This window comes from Pelobates fuscus, chromosome 8, assembly GCF_036172605.1.
Source record: "Pelobates fuscus isolate aPelFus1 chromosome 8, aPelFus1.pri, whole genome shotgun sequence".
Lineage (NCBI taxonomy): Eukaryota > Metazoa > Chordata > Amphibia > Anura > Pelobatidae > Pelobates > Pelobates fuscus.
The window spans coordinates 129,033,363-129,049,070 of NC_086324.1; the positions used below are offsets into that span (position 1 = coordinate 129,033,363).

General features: G+C 37.9%; 1 protein-coding gene across 1 annotated transcript in view; it reads right to left on the reverse strand.

Annotated features, from left to right (window-relative positions):
- Positions 1 to 15,708, reverse strand: part of SNX29 (sorting nexin 29) — a 586,499-nt gene that overhangs the window by 239,066 nt on the left and 331,725 nt on the right. The gene's annotated exons all lie outside the window — the stretch shown is intronic.

The following is a 15,708-nucleotide window of genomic DNA, read 5'->3' on the forward strand; positions in this document are numbered from 1 at the left end:
ATCTTCTAATGCTTTAATGGCTGCTTGATTTATTCTTGTCCTTTCCTCATTGTTAAATAAAGTCATTAGTAACTGCTGGCAATCAGCCCATGTCGGATTATGCGTCTGTACTATTGAGGTGAACAGATCAGTCATGGCTTGTGGTTTCTCAGTATACGAGGAATTATGGGTCTTCCAGTTTAAAAGGTCGGTAGTGGTAAATGGGACATATACGAAGACTGGGTCAGCGTGTGCCATTTGACCTGCGGCATCGATATAAGCTGACCCGGGATTTAGGCGAAGAGGCATCTGATAGTGCTTTAATTGTTGGGCACCAGTCAACTGTCGGGTTTGGATAGGGCTACGTAGAGAGGCGTCAGTCATGGGTTCCGGTCGGGGAGAGATAGGGTATGGGGATGTGGGAGGTTGGTTTTGGGAAAAGGTCGTAAATAAAACACTTCGAGCCGAGCTAGATGAAGCTTGACCGGAAGTCTGAAGTGGCGCCAAATCAGGATATTCGTTTCTAATGGGGGTGGGTTCTGGTTCCGGAAGGGGAGATTTAGTACGAGGGGGGGTGGATCCTGTACTGGAGGAGGAAGCGGAAGTGGATGAGGGTAATGAGGGGAGGGGTGCAGGACTTCCTGCGTTTGCGTCACTTCTTCTTAACGGAAAGTAAGGGGGCGGCAAAGGGATCTCGGACTCAGGGGGCGTGTCCAAAATGGGCCTAACACCAGTCCTAGTGGACGAACAAGTCCTAGCAACCATGAGGCGACACTGCTCCTCGTGGCATGTCTGGAGCCATTTTGGCGAGTCATTTACGGCCTGTCTCCAACAGTCAATATAAGGAAACTGGCCGTAAAGTTCAGGCCTACCTGATACAGCCACGTGTAAGCGCTGTACCAGAGTTGGATCCAAACTGCCACGTGGCGGCCATGCCGCAACCAAAGTAGGCCACTCCCTAGTACACAAAGTGACCAAACGTACAGGAGACATCTTTACCCCAAAATCACAAACTTTGAATCCCTTTTTAAAATTCTTCACCATACATCCTAAGGGATCCGGAATCGTTGACTGCGACGCACCCATATTAAACAATGGAACGTCGTCGACAACGAATACTATACACGCGTACTATTCAACAGTCACACCCGTTTCCTCTGGCAACAGCACCACGTGGTACGGTTACCAAGTGAAACGTACACAATAACAATAAACACTCAGGGAATTCCCGTACACACACAGCTGTTACACCAGTCACTATATAATCAATATTATGCCCTTTGGCGTAACTATACAGTCACCCACGCTATAATTCTCTATATATGAATTACCCGTCTATAACACACCCCAGTAACATCGTCTTTTACAAATAGCGGTTACAGTACGGTTAGCATAGGTCAAGGCACAAGTTAAGGTCACAATACAATTATTAGTGGTTATGGTGTTAAACATGCAATGGACGACAATGATTAGTACTTATTATACAATGTCAGTAAATATACAGGGTTATGGTACCGTGCACTATAATACAGCAACACACTATTAACACTCTCGCTAGACGGCTGAGCTCGCGCTATCTAACAAGATATACACTTTACTAAACAATCGCTAACACATTTACAATTCCCAACTAAACTATTGGCCAGTACCTTGAATGGACTACCTAAAAACAATCTACATACGTTTTGGTTAGCCACACTGCCCAATCACCACATATATAGCGAGCTAGAGAACCGAATTTACACAGACGCCTCTTAGTCGCACTATACAACGAGCTAGAGGACCGAATTGACACAGACGCCTCTTAGTCGTACTATCAAAAGTCTAGTGGGTTCCAAATTTACACGCCTTCCCACTTAGCCCAGATAGGATGAGAACTAGCGAACCGGATTTACACAGACGCCGCTTAGTCTCCCGGTCCCTCCGACCTAGCGAACAAAATATACACCCTAGAACGCTAGTCTAGACAAGACACCGGTGTCCGGCTAGGGCTTATTTTACACCAGAGCGCCCTGCCTGACTAACCAAATCAAACGGTCTGACTAAAGAGCGTTCGATCGAGCGGTGCGCCTTCGCTCCTTCCCTCCGACAGAGGGGGCAGATACAGATTCAAAAACCCCTTTGGGCCTACCGCACAATCGGTATACCCCTAGCGGGTCCTGCCGTCTAAAACAGCAGTTGTCTTACCTCCTCGTTCCTGAACCTTAGTTCACACTCATCGACGGGGACACCCCAGCACTTCTCACGTAGAGGCCGATGATCTCCTGGACAACAGACCAGTGGCGCCGAGACGAAGGGAGGTCCACGCAGAAGTTCAGGGGTGCAGCCGTAGAGAACGTGGGCAAAGATAGACCGTCTCACGCCTCTGCCTCTCAGCTACCGTTGAACGATGAGCTTCCCGGCCAACGCACCAAATGATACCGGAGAAACTGACGGAAGCCAAGCACAGAGAGATGGACACAGGTTTCTTCAGGAAGGAAGAGATTCTTTATTGGATCACCGATCGGGACTCAGAGGGACTAGCGTCACCAAAATACAGCAAAGTCTGAGCCCCGGACAATAGTGCAGGCTCCTTATATAGGCATATAACTCCTCCCATATTAAGCTCCACCCGCACATTCCCTTGACCAATCAACACAAATAAGAATTAACTTCCTGTTTGACCGCATGGCTTGTCCAGCACAATGGAGGAGGGGGAATACTATATCCTGTATTCTTGCACATGCTCCGTACACTACTGATCGTATCTTGCCACGTGCAACTAACTGATCGATACGTCAGCATATGCACGTACACATGCCACGTGGTAATCTCGGCCTACTAAATGTATTTTTACCGAGATTCCACCACACCAAAGGTTGCCTACCCCTGCACTTTAGTGTCCCTCTGCCCCAGCAGCACCCCCTGTGGCCCTCAAAGGGTAAAAACACCCTTTAACCACTTACCCAATTTCAGTGTCTCTCGGCCCAGGCTCTGTCTCCCCCTTCTCTTACGTCATCACGAGGGGGTACTTAATGCGACAGCCACTAGACAGTCTTAATCCTGCAATGTAAACATTGCAGTTTCTATAAAATTGTAATGTTTTACATTGCAGGGTTGAATGGGACATTGGTACTTCACTAATGAGATGAAGTGGTCTGGGTGCCTATAGTGTCCCTTTAACCCAATGTAAAACTGTTCTTATCCTGTCATGAAAAAATAAAAAGGAAAAAATGAGAACTGGTTCTTATTCATGCAGAAAGAAATTAAGAAATTGCTTGCTTGACACTGTCCTTCTATCAATCCAATTCACCTTGCTTAAAAAAAAAAAACCAAAAAAAAAAAAAAAGCTTTAAAAAGCAAATATGCAGATGAAATCACATCCCACTGTTATTGCCCTAAGAAATGATGTTGGACAGGCAAATGAAGAGCTAAATATGTCAGGGAGATAACAGAACCTACAGGCTGCCTGTCAATCTCCACGACCCTGCGGGAGAAGCAAGAACTAGTGCAAGAAATCTTGGCTCCAATAAATTGAGCGAGAAAAGAAAATGAAAAAATAAAAAACAAAAGGTTTTTCTTTTTCCCGAAAGCCCTAAGAAAGATTTAGTCATTTCAAAACACTGTCACCACAGAATTATTACATTTTAAAAAAATGTATTCAGAGACCATTTTTTGGAAAGGTTTGAAATCACACAATCCATGAATTGACAATTGTAAAATAAAACATTGAAAAGGTAATCTAACAAAGATGATTTTTTTTTCTTTCTTTTTCTGCATAAACACACGTTTTTTTTTTTTACAGCAGTTCGTTGTTGTTCGGCGACACCAATGACTGGCACAGAGCTCAGTGAGGTGAAATACTAAATATTCTTTGTAAGTGCCGCAGCTATTACCGTATTTCACCGCATAATGGTCGTGGATTTTATGCCTAATTTCTTTCCTTAAAAATAGGGGTGCGACCATTATGTGAACAGTGGTTGATAACATTATAGTTGCTAATAACATAACACAGCATATTTTCCAATGCATTACTTAAATTCTGATCCCTGCCCTCCTGTCATTTCTTAATGCATTACATAGATAAAATGCACTTAAACACAGTCTTAAATTAGAAGGGCAAAGGTTTAAAAATAATATCCGGAAGTATGACTTTATTGAGAGGGTAGTGGATGCATGGAATAGCCTTCCAGCTGAAGTGGTAGAGGTTAAGACAGTAAAGGAGTTTAGGCATGCGTGGGATAGGCATAAGGCTAATCTAACTATAAGATAAGGCCAGTATTTAGAAAATTGGGCAGACTAGATGGGCCGAATTGTTCTATGTTTCACATTCTATGTTTCTAAACGGATAGGTAATGAACCCTCTCTTCAGTATGAGATCAGTAGGTGTTCGCTATCAGTTTTCAAGAATAAGAATTTCTCACAACAAAAACAGCAATGGTCAATTATGCGACTATTATGTGATGAATTGAATTTGAACCAATTTTTGAACTGAAAAACCAGGGTGCGACTATTATGCGGTGGCGACAATGATGCAGTCCTTCATAGTACTTGATATTCGGAGGTGCAATATTGGAGACATATGGTGAGGAAGTTTGATGATCATTTGCATTTACCAGTATACCATGGCCTAATAAGGCGCAAGGAAGAGGTCTCGGTTCACACATTAGCTCACCATGTACAGGTTTGGTAGGAATTGGACACCACTAGCAATTTTAAAAGTGACCGTGCTTATTTTTCAATTCTCTTTATGCCATTATTTCTCTATTTTTGTTTTATAGAGTCTGGAGACAACCAGCGGTTAGATCCAGAGTCACCATGCGAAGCTGAGAGCTTCCATTTTGTTACATTTAGATGGAAAAACTCAGCCAATAGCCCTAACAACACCCAGATAGTAAGCGATCGCCTTCGTTTAAATCAAAAAGAGGGTTTTCAGAGTAGGCTATTTCTCTCACCTTTTAAAATGTCCCCAGTTGTGAAGATGGAATCTCTAGTGATGATAACATTAAGTAAGGCAGTTTTATCATGCGACAGGTAAAGTGCATTGCACTAAAATACGTAACAACACTAGTAAATGGATTTTAGCCAGATTCTTCCACTTATCATGCTTCTGCCACACGAACATAGGATTTAAAAACCACTCAAAATATTATAGGAAATTCTAATACTCCCTAATGAAAAGTCTGGTGTACGGAGAGATAAGGCTGAACAAAATAAGAATACATCTTAAATGTGCTTTATCGTAGTAGGACACAAGTCACAGCTGGATGTCATTCAACGACTCAATCCCAAGGTCCAATGGCTAAGCAAATCTGCAGCTGCCATTTAACAGCTGTAAAATCAGCAGAGCACATACATGGCGTTCTACAAAGCGAGCACAGCTTGGTTTTGCCGAAAAGATTTTTTATTTTTTGTTAGTTTTTTTATGTGTGTGTGTGTTTTTAATTGCTCATATATTTTTGTGAAGAATTAACAAAATAACACATTTACAACTACTTGATAAGCTGCAGTGTGTATATATACGGTATATATATATATATGAAATTAAAGAGGGCAGAAATTGCATATATTACGCGTGTTTCTTCTATTAAAAGAAATTAGCACATTATTAGCAGCTATGTCAATTGGATAGGACATCAACATTGCTGTGATGTGTCCATGGGCTAGAAGTAGAGGCTAATTTGCATTAAGTGCCTATCTGTAATTCTGCCTAAGTGGCCAGGTGTTAGAAGACACTGACACTAATGCTAATAACTGATTGTGACTGCGAAAAGTACAAAGCTCGGCAGAATTGCTTTTATAGTGTTGCACTGATAATTTCAGTACACAATTTCCTCATGATAACAGACAGAAAGAAAATAGGTCAGACAGAATGGAAAAGAAAACATTGTCAGCCTAAATAAACGGACATGTTTTAGAACAATATCATTAGATTTGTAACCTCTAAAACAGCAGAACTGCAATAGTTTCTTTCTTTCTTTTTCTTTCTTTTTTTTTTAAATCAAGTAATTCAATTACCAACATACAACTTTTTAAAGTAACTGTCACTCATCACACTGCAGACGTTTGTAAACTGAATTCCCATGATGCTATGTCAGGCCCGAAAGAGTGACTGAGTTTAATGATAAATACATCTCACAAAATTCTAGTGTGAACGCAAATAATAAAATCCTTCAATATATATTGTTATGATCTTATAATATCAGAGAATTAAAGGGACACTCTAGGCCAGGGGTCCTCAAACTCCGCCCCCCCCAGATGTTGCTGAACTACAACTCCCATGATTCTCTGGCTACCTATGTAAGTCAAAGAATCATGGGAGTTGTAGTTCAGCAACATCGGGGGGCAGGGAGGGGGGGGGGGTTGAGGACCACTGCTCTAGGCACTATATCCATTGTATATCATTGAACTGGTTATATTGTTATGGGCAAATGCAAATATTACAAGTTTTAGAATGAAATGTTGTATTTCTTAAACTGTGTACGTTGTCTTTAAGAGATATTGCAAATTGACAAGGTGTTAGAAATGGAACATGTTTTTCATAGATGTTTCTTTAAGCAATAACCTCAGTGCATAATATGTTTGCGCCATTTTGTCCCAGACGAATTACAATAACAATAATGCATAAACAAGCTTCAAGGCCATCCTATTACTCTTTCAGTACACAATATACTGTGGTAACCCCAAGTTAATGGAACTTCCCCAAATCCGGGAATCTCCCACGAATGCGCACTTACGTCTTTGTATAAACAACAAATAAGCTATTCAGGCTTTAAGATGCCATCTTGAACTAAGTCAGGAAAATTTCCATGACGTATGCACCCTTTAGTTGTGGCCTTGTATGTTTGCCAAATTAAGGGTGGTCCTAAAATGAATAAAGTAAAAAAAGTAACTTTTTCATATATGAACTACAGTGACCGTAAAATGATGACACCTAAGGTATAAATAGGTGTACTTTTTAAATGTTAAGACACAGAGGAGAGACTTGGAGACAGACGCTGCTCCATCTTAAAATGACAGAGAGGCTGACATGATGACATGTTCAGAAGGGTATGTTAACATATTAATGATATTTGCAAGCATTTAATTTAATCTTATAAACTCTGCTATAATGGATTTTATATGTCTATATTTATATTTTTATATAATAAATATCTAAAAGACAAAACTATTGCTTCCAAGACAATCCTTATTTTATATTGTATTCTCAATTATTTACATATGTTAAATAGAGGATCTCTTACTAACTATATAAAATTATGGCTAAGATATCTGTATGGTTATCCCTGCTAAGTTCTATGCTTTAAGACATTATAGTGGTAAATAAGGGAACCGCCAGCGGTTACAATTGGCGACCACGAAGGGACTTGTACTTGGAAGCGTTAAATAAAAAATAATAAATACCTAGGTAACCTCTTATACGTAAGAGAAGACACAATACTTTGTCATGGCACAAGTCTTGAAATATCAAGAATCTATTGAGCTATCTGTAGCCCAGACTCAGAGAGAGATCTTTATCATTAGAGATGATTTTAATATGAACAAGGCACTTTAAGTTCAGGTGACAGGTACATTGTAATTAGCATACAATGCTGAAATTGTGGATCTTAATATCATAAGAGAGCAAATACACATATTTAGTAAACTCCCTGATATGCCTAATACACCAGCACAGCATGGCCCATTAGTTCCAGGGCAGTGGATTGCAGACAGAGGGATATGTTCTCTTTGTAGCTGCTTAGTATGCATGCGCAGGGAAAAGATTAATGCAAAATGTTGTCAAAAGAAAAGTGATAAGACAGAGCGATGAAATTTGAAGTCTAATTCCAAGAATGCAAAGAAAATTGCATTGTAGCTTAATGAAAACATTCATGCAACAGACAGACAGGACTTTTAATTATTGCATTACTGCGTTCTGGATTCTAAATGTCCACTATATATGAAAAGTTTCATAAAACAGTGATAATTTCCATACTGTCAGTTTACGCTAGCTGTTGATTGAAAATCAGGAATTATAACAGCATAACTATTTTTGAAGTCTGGAGTTTCCAGCCAAGGTTGCAGAGATAGGAGACATGTAAACATTCCAAGGAATTGAGAAGTCGTTGGTTTATACTCCAAATTATGAACAACATTATTACATACAGCCATAAAGAGAAAGACATGGCTTTTAAATACATTCAGTGCAGTACAATGCAGTACACCGCAGCATATATTTGATATAATATATGATAACTAGCTCATATTTTTTCCTTAACAGAGTTGAAATTATACTACCCTCCTAGGAAAAAAGGGCAACAGGTGGTTATACACCCTTTGCTTCTCTAAATGCTCTGCAAAAATAAATATTTATAAAATGATTAAAAATAAATCAGGGCAAAATAAAATTGTAACTATACAGGATCTCTGATAACTTTTAAACTTAATTTAATTTAATAAAGGCCTATTTAAATAAAATGTTAAATACATTTACAGCTTTAAATGTGACCAAAAAATACTAAATGATGTGTGAAGCAGCCAGCCCAATTCACTAGAATAGCATAAGTATTTCTACTATTTAAAGTGCACAACTCCTGCACATAATGACTTTGCTTACTCAGGTACAGTCTTTAGTCTATTGCAATGGCAGGGTTAAAGTCCACCAATTTTAAAAGGGAAAGCTTACTTAAATAAGTGGTACTATCCCACTGTACCTGTATTGCTAGCAGTAAGGAAATTAGAACAATTATATTGTACTACTGACTGTAATCAGATCAGACACATGTAATCTCAGTGAATTTCATAAACTAGGTTTTCATAAAACATAAAATAAGATTAAATATCAATGTTGTTTATAAATAAATGTATATAGACCAGGCAATAAGAGCATTCAGCAGCCTGCTCTCTCTGCCAGAAACGGATTTATAAAAAAATTAAAATAAAAACTAGGTTTTAAAAAGTCCAACCACACATGAAGGGTGAAATAATTGCTTCTTTAAAAGCTTTATGCTGCCGCAATTATGTATATAAATACAGATTAAGGCACAGCGTAGAAAAAAATACAGTTTCAAATCTCATATATGGGGATTCAGTTCCACGACATATTGGTGTATCTTACACTAATTCCAGTGGTAGAAAGTGCTAATGCTGAAAGAGGCTAATTTTAATAATATGTTGTAAGAGCATTGTAATATATATATATATATATATATATATATATATATATATATATACTGCAAAATTAATGTTATTTTGCAAAGCCTGCAATATTCTAAACAGACATTAACAATTAAGAAAAAAAGAAAAATAATAATGCATAAGGAATAATGCATTTTAAAAAAATGCAGTGTCAATTAAAGTGATAATGCTCGGATATAGTAAATCACATTGCATATCACATATATGCTATATGAAAAGTATAATTAAAGTGACTTTACTGTCCAAAGCCCCCTCACATCTATTTTATAGAATCTATACTTTTCTGTGGTCACCTCCAAAGAAGCCTCTGAAACTGGGGTGCTCATCCTAAAAGGAATCAGATTTCACACTTAAAATAAATAAAATAAAATAAAAAAATTATGATAATAGAAGAGGTATTGTCCAAAACATGCATTTTTGTATATAATCTTAATTTGCAGATATTTTATGCCTTAACCCCTTAAGGACACATGACGTGTGTGACACGTCATGATTCCATTTTATTCCAGAAGTTTGGTCCTTAAGGGGTTAAAGACAAATAAAGGATATTTAATTAAATATGCAGGTATCTTTAAAAATTAAGCAATGTTAAAATAAATAAATTAATAATAATAAAACATATATATATTTTTTACCACAATATAAACAGTCACAATATAAACAGCTTTGTTAAACAGATTTAAGTACAAGTACTTATGTCAAGAAATATACAGAATACATTTACAACAGGCAAGTTTAGCATAAATGCAAAGTTGTTGTTTTGGGGGATTTATTATTGCCCAAGAAATCTCTGAACATATTCAGAATTTTTGAGAGCAGCAAGTACAGATAGCAGATTGCAATGGAAACCAATACAATATTGCTTTGCCGATTGAGGTCAGAGCTTTAAAGAATAAATAAATAAATGTTCTATAGCTCGCTAGACCACTGGCTTTTAATGAACAGCTGGCACAACACTTATAAAATAGTTTGTTATACTGCACATTATAGCTGTGACAACATGATATACAGGGTAAAAATACTATTTCACTGTTTAATAGACTTACCCAGTATTTAAGGACGACATGTTTCTTGCAAAGTCATCGGGACTTTGAGGGAGGTTCTAACTATGTTTAATTAATTAATTAATTAACTAAAGAAAAAGAAAAAAAAAGAAAAAGGTTTTGTATTTTTTTCCCCTGCAAGTGAGTTTTCAGCGCAAGGTCATTTTGTGTTCACAGACTATTTGGATTTTATAAAAGCTGGCTGTTCTTTATCTCACACTACGAACGGCCTTGTAATTCCTATGCACACTAAAAGTTGGCTTTTAAATGTTATTGTTTTAACTTTAATATTTCATAATTAATACAGAGGATAAAGTATATTGAAAGTATATTAATTGATAGAATTTAATTTATCTATTTTGGTCCACTGATCTCGAGTCTCAGTCTGGTGTTCAAATAGTTTTTCTTACGATACGTCGTGTGTTTATATCCACACCTGCATGTTGCTTTGTGGAAACAAATTGAACGCCTGGCATTGTAATACGTGTATGGACATGCTTATAACAAAGCATGGTCCCTCTCCTCATATAGTTGGCCGTCAACAGGCACTTTGATGCAATGTGTCTGTGGTCACTGGATCACATCGCATACCCTATCTCTCAGTCATGATGCAGAGTTTATGCTTGCAAGGATATCCAGACCTCATCCACCTGGTATCCGCATAAATACTCCTATCGTTTAGAGGGGTTAATTACATAATAACCATTGAAGGTAATATGTTGGTTGTTCTTCCTATAGAGGAAAGATAGACTTGCCCAAAAGCTTTTTCATGGCTAGGACAAGCTCTTATAGAGAGAGGTAATGTACTTCTGACTCCTGAAAAGGAATATTGGTGGTCCAATATGGGAAATACTGTAATTCATGTGTTTAGTAATCATAAGCATTTCCTTATTGCCACATTACTGATGTACTGTTTATTGAAATATTAATATCTAATGTACTTTTTGAATTACTATACATTGGAAGTTTGCCAACATCTCATGGTTATAAATATGTTTTTGTATGTGTTGATGCATGTACCAGGTTTACTTGGATATATCCTGTGCGAAGTGCAACCTCTGATGCCACGTTTTCTAGTCTCACTTCCTTAGTATGCATTTGATAATCCCAGGACCATCTGTTTGGATGGTGGTCCTGCAGTTACTGCAAAGGAAACCTAAAACTGGGCAACCACATTTGGGTTACCGTATATACTCGAGTATAAGCCGAGTTTTTCAGCACATTTTTTGTGCTGAAAAAACCCAACTTGGCTTATACTCGAGTCAATAGTCTGTATTATGGCAATTTGCATTGCCATAATACAGACTGGGGCTGTGGGGGCTGCAGAGAGATGTTACTTACCTTTCCTGCAGCTCCTGTCAGCTCTCTCCTCCTCCGCCGGTCCGTTCAGCTCTTCTGTCAGCTCACAGTGTAAATCTCGCGAGAGCCGTGGCTCTCGTGAGATTTACACTGGGAGCTGACCGAGGTGCTGAACGGACCGGCGGAGGAGGAGAGAGCTGACAGGAGCTGCAGGAAAGGTAAGTAACATCTCTCTGCAGCCCCCACAGCCCCCTCCTACACAGTGCCCATCCACTGGACCACCAGGGAAGGAGAGCCCCCTTCCTGGCCAGCTAGCAAGCAGGGAGGGGGGACGAAAAAATGTATATATATTAATAATAATAAAAAAATAAAAAAATAATAAAATAAAAATAATAATAAAATAAAAAATAATAATAAAATAAAAAAATAATAATAATAAAAAAATGTAATGAAACAAAAAAAAATTAAAATAATAATTAAAAAATAAAAATGCCCACCTCCCACCAAGGCTCTGCATCACACTCTGCATTACACACACACATACACACACACTGCACTCATACACACACTGCATTCTCATACACACACTGCATTCATTATATACACACACTGTAAATAAATATTCAATTAATATAATTTTTTTAGGATCTAATTTTATTTAGAAATTTACCAGCAGCTGCTGCATTTCCCACCCTAGTCTTATACTCGAGTCAATAAGTTTTCCCAGTTTTTTGGGGTAAAATTAGGGGCCTCGGCTTATATTCGGGTCGGCTTATACTCGAGTATATACGGTATTTTGGGATTTCAGTGCCCCAACGACCCCCAAAGTAGTGGGGTTGTGGTCTGGGAAAATGCTGAGGTTAAATGATTATTAACCAAGTTACTAGTTGCTTGCCCCACACAGTGGTATCTATTTATTCCTATGGTACAGATGAGCATTCACAACATACCTGATGATACAAATGGTGAGACACCATATGTAATGTTACATGTTTTTCACTGACAAACATATTTCTGCACCGGGAGAGCTTAGAACCATTGGTTCTAGTAGAGAAATTTAGGGATTTTTTTTTCCAGCCCACCTCACCATGCACCACCTACCGTTGGCCAGCTTGTCCTGGAGTGGGTGACTCAGAGGACTTTTACTACAGAGAACAATCAGAGCCAACAGAGAACAGTAAGTTTTGATATTTTACAACCTGCTAAATACTTCCAGGACGTTCACAGAACCACTGACTGATACAATGGATGCTGTTAAAGATGACAAGATAAAACAAATAGAGGACAACAGAAATGCCACCAGAACACAGCCACCAGAATCATAGCCACGTAACAGACTGAATCATGATCTGACATCTGAACCTGCAAATGTGAAGGAGAAGGATAAACAGACAGACGTGATACATTCACGGTTAACATGGAATGTATGAAAAATGAATCATCAACATCATTATAAGAAAGACTCTGGAGAAAACAGACTGAACCTGGATTATCTTATACAGTAGGAAAGAAATGCAAAGATGCAAGCAAAAGGATGCTAGAAAATTGGTCATGGTGTCTCTTTCTTACAATCTGCAGCATTATCATAACATCAACCCTAGCTGTCGTTTTAAAACTGCATTGGGGTTATGTTAACAAGCAGGAAACACCTGAACTGAATTGGACTGCACACTATACAAGTTCTGTGATCGTGAGGACTACCTCCAAGAACCTTCTCAAAAGGAGAGACACAGCTCACAGTGAAATGATTGCTAATGTGACCTACACTGGTATTTCACAAGGAACCTATTGCGATCATTCCAAAAAACGTGATACATGAGAAAGATGTGATTGGACTATTACAAATCCTAATAATGGACTCAACGATGATGGCAAAGCATGCTGAAATCAGAAAAAGACGGGACAGATGCTTGTGAAAGACTTTGGATGCACCTATGAAGGTGATGCAAGAAAAGACTTTGCCATGTAGTTTATCATTGAGTGACTACCGCAAACAGCCTTCTTATGCTGAAAATAAGTGCTATGCTAATTCTGGACATTGCTATTATGTTTCCAGACAGAAGTTGACCGGAAAAAGAAATAAAGGCTGATAACTGTCAACACCCAGCTGTTTCTCAAGATGGAACATGGTACTGAGAAAACCAGATTGACCTCAAAGCACCTCACAGTACAAGACACAGATTGATACCTACAACTCAGAATAAGTGGTTAATAGGAAGGAGCAGAAGAAGAGGAATATAGATTTCTACTGGAGTGAAAACCATCCTGGAACAATATTCTGTAAACAAAAGACAAATACCAACACCATCACCACAGTGATAACAGATAATGCTGATTCAATATCTGCAATCAATTCTAGCCAAATATTTGGAAAGCTGGACTCTACAACCTATACTCTACAACAAATACCCGGGTATTCTACAAACACAACCTCCAGCAATGTATCTAAGGAATGTAAACTTCTACAGGCCTTTAAAGACTTTGGATTACAAATACAATTACTACTTTTAACTTTGGATTAAAATTCGTATCCGGATCCATCCGAGAATATCTTACTCTGGAACTTGGTGTTCTTTTCAATTCTTTCCCAGACAAAAGCTTTGCTCATTTTAATCAACAACCTTTACAGGCAAAGATCACACTACGGATATTTTACTGTTACAACAAGGATCAAAGACGCTGTTGGAGAACTTTGGTTCACTAATTTAAGGAAGAAATGGTCTACAATGCCCACAGTTTAATGGAGAGGGTGTTATGGGCAAATGCAAATATTACAAGTTTTAGAATGAAATGTTGTATTTCTTAAACTGTGTACGTTGTCTTTAAGAGATATTGCAAATTGACAAGGTGTTCGAAATGGAACATGTTTTTCATAGATGTTTCTTTAAGCAATAACCTCAGTGCATAATATGTTTGCACCATTTTGTCCCAGACGAATTACAATAACAATAATGCATAAACAAGCTTCAAGGCCATCCTATTACTCTTTCAGTACACAATATACTGTGGTAACCCCAAGTTAATGGAACTTCCCCAAATCCGGGAATCTCCCACGAATGTGCACTTACGTCTTCGTATAAACAACAAATAAGCTATTCAGACTTTAAGATGCCATCTTGAACTAAGTCAGGAAAATTTCCATGACGTATGCACCCTTTAGTTATGGCCTTGTATGTTTGCCAAATTAAGGGTGGTCCTAAAATGAATAAAGTAAAAAAAGTAACTTTTTCATATATGAACTACAGTGACCGTAAAATGACGACACCTAAGGTATAAATAGGTGTACTTTTTAAATGTTAAGACACAGAGGAGAGACTTGGAGACAGACGCTGCTCCATCTTAAAATGACAGAGGCTGACATGATGACATGTTCAGAAGGGTATGTTAACCTATTAGTGATATTTGCAAGCATTTAATTTAATCTTATAAACTCTGCTATAATGGATTTTATATGTCTATATTTATATTTTTATATAATAAATATCTAAAAGACAAAACTATTGCTTCCAATACAATCCTTATTTTATATTGTATTCTCAATTATTTACATATGTTAAATAGAGGGTGTCTTACTAACTATATAAAATTATGGCTAAGATATCTGTATGGTTATCCCTGCTAAGTTCTATGCTTTAAGACATTATAGTGGTAAATAAGGGAACTGCCAGCGGTTACAATATTGCTGGGAATCACCTGGCTCTGTCCCTCCATTCAGAGTTACATTAAAAGGGGGTCCTTACCGCCAAACACCCAGACCCTCACTGGAGATGTGGTAGGTGAAGAGATTACACTCTTCCTTTAAAAAAAGCAGTTACACAAGCATCCTTTTCTGGAGATTTGAAGTCTAACAAAAGCAGAAAGGTTGATTACCTAAGGTGTCAGGAAGTGCAATAAACTAAGAGAAATAAAAATGGTTCTTATATAATGCATGTTATTTCTTCCCATGAGATTACCTAGGACACCATTCTTGCAAACCTTTTATTATGTTCCTTAGAAGGTTCTTACCAACATATAATTCTAAATCAATGCCATTTTCCAAGGCTAAAAATCAGTGCTACAAAAGTCCCTTTTTAACAACTTTTCATCTTACCAGATGCATATTGTTCAGAAATTACTACATGAGCGGTATATGAGATGTGCAATTCTGAAGTATGCAGAATTCAAATCCAGCATGAGGTAAATCAAGTCATTAATCAACACGGAATCCTGCAGTATATGAATTCAACATAGT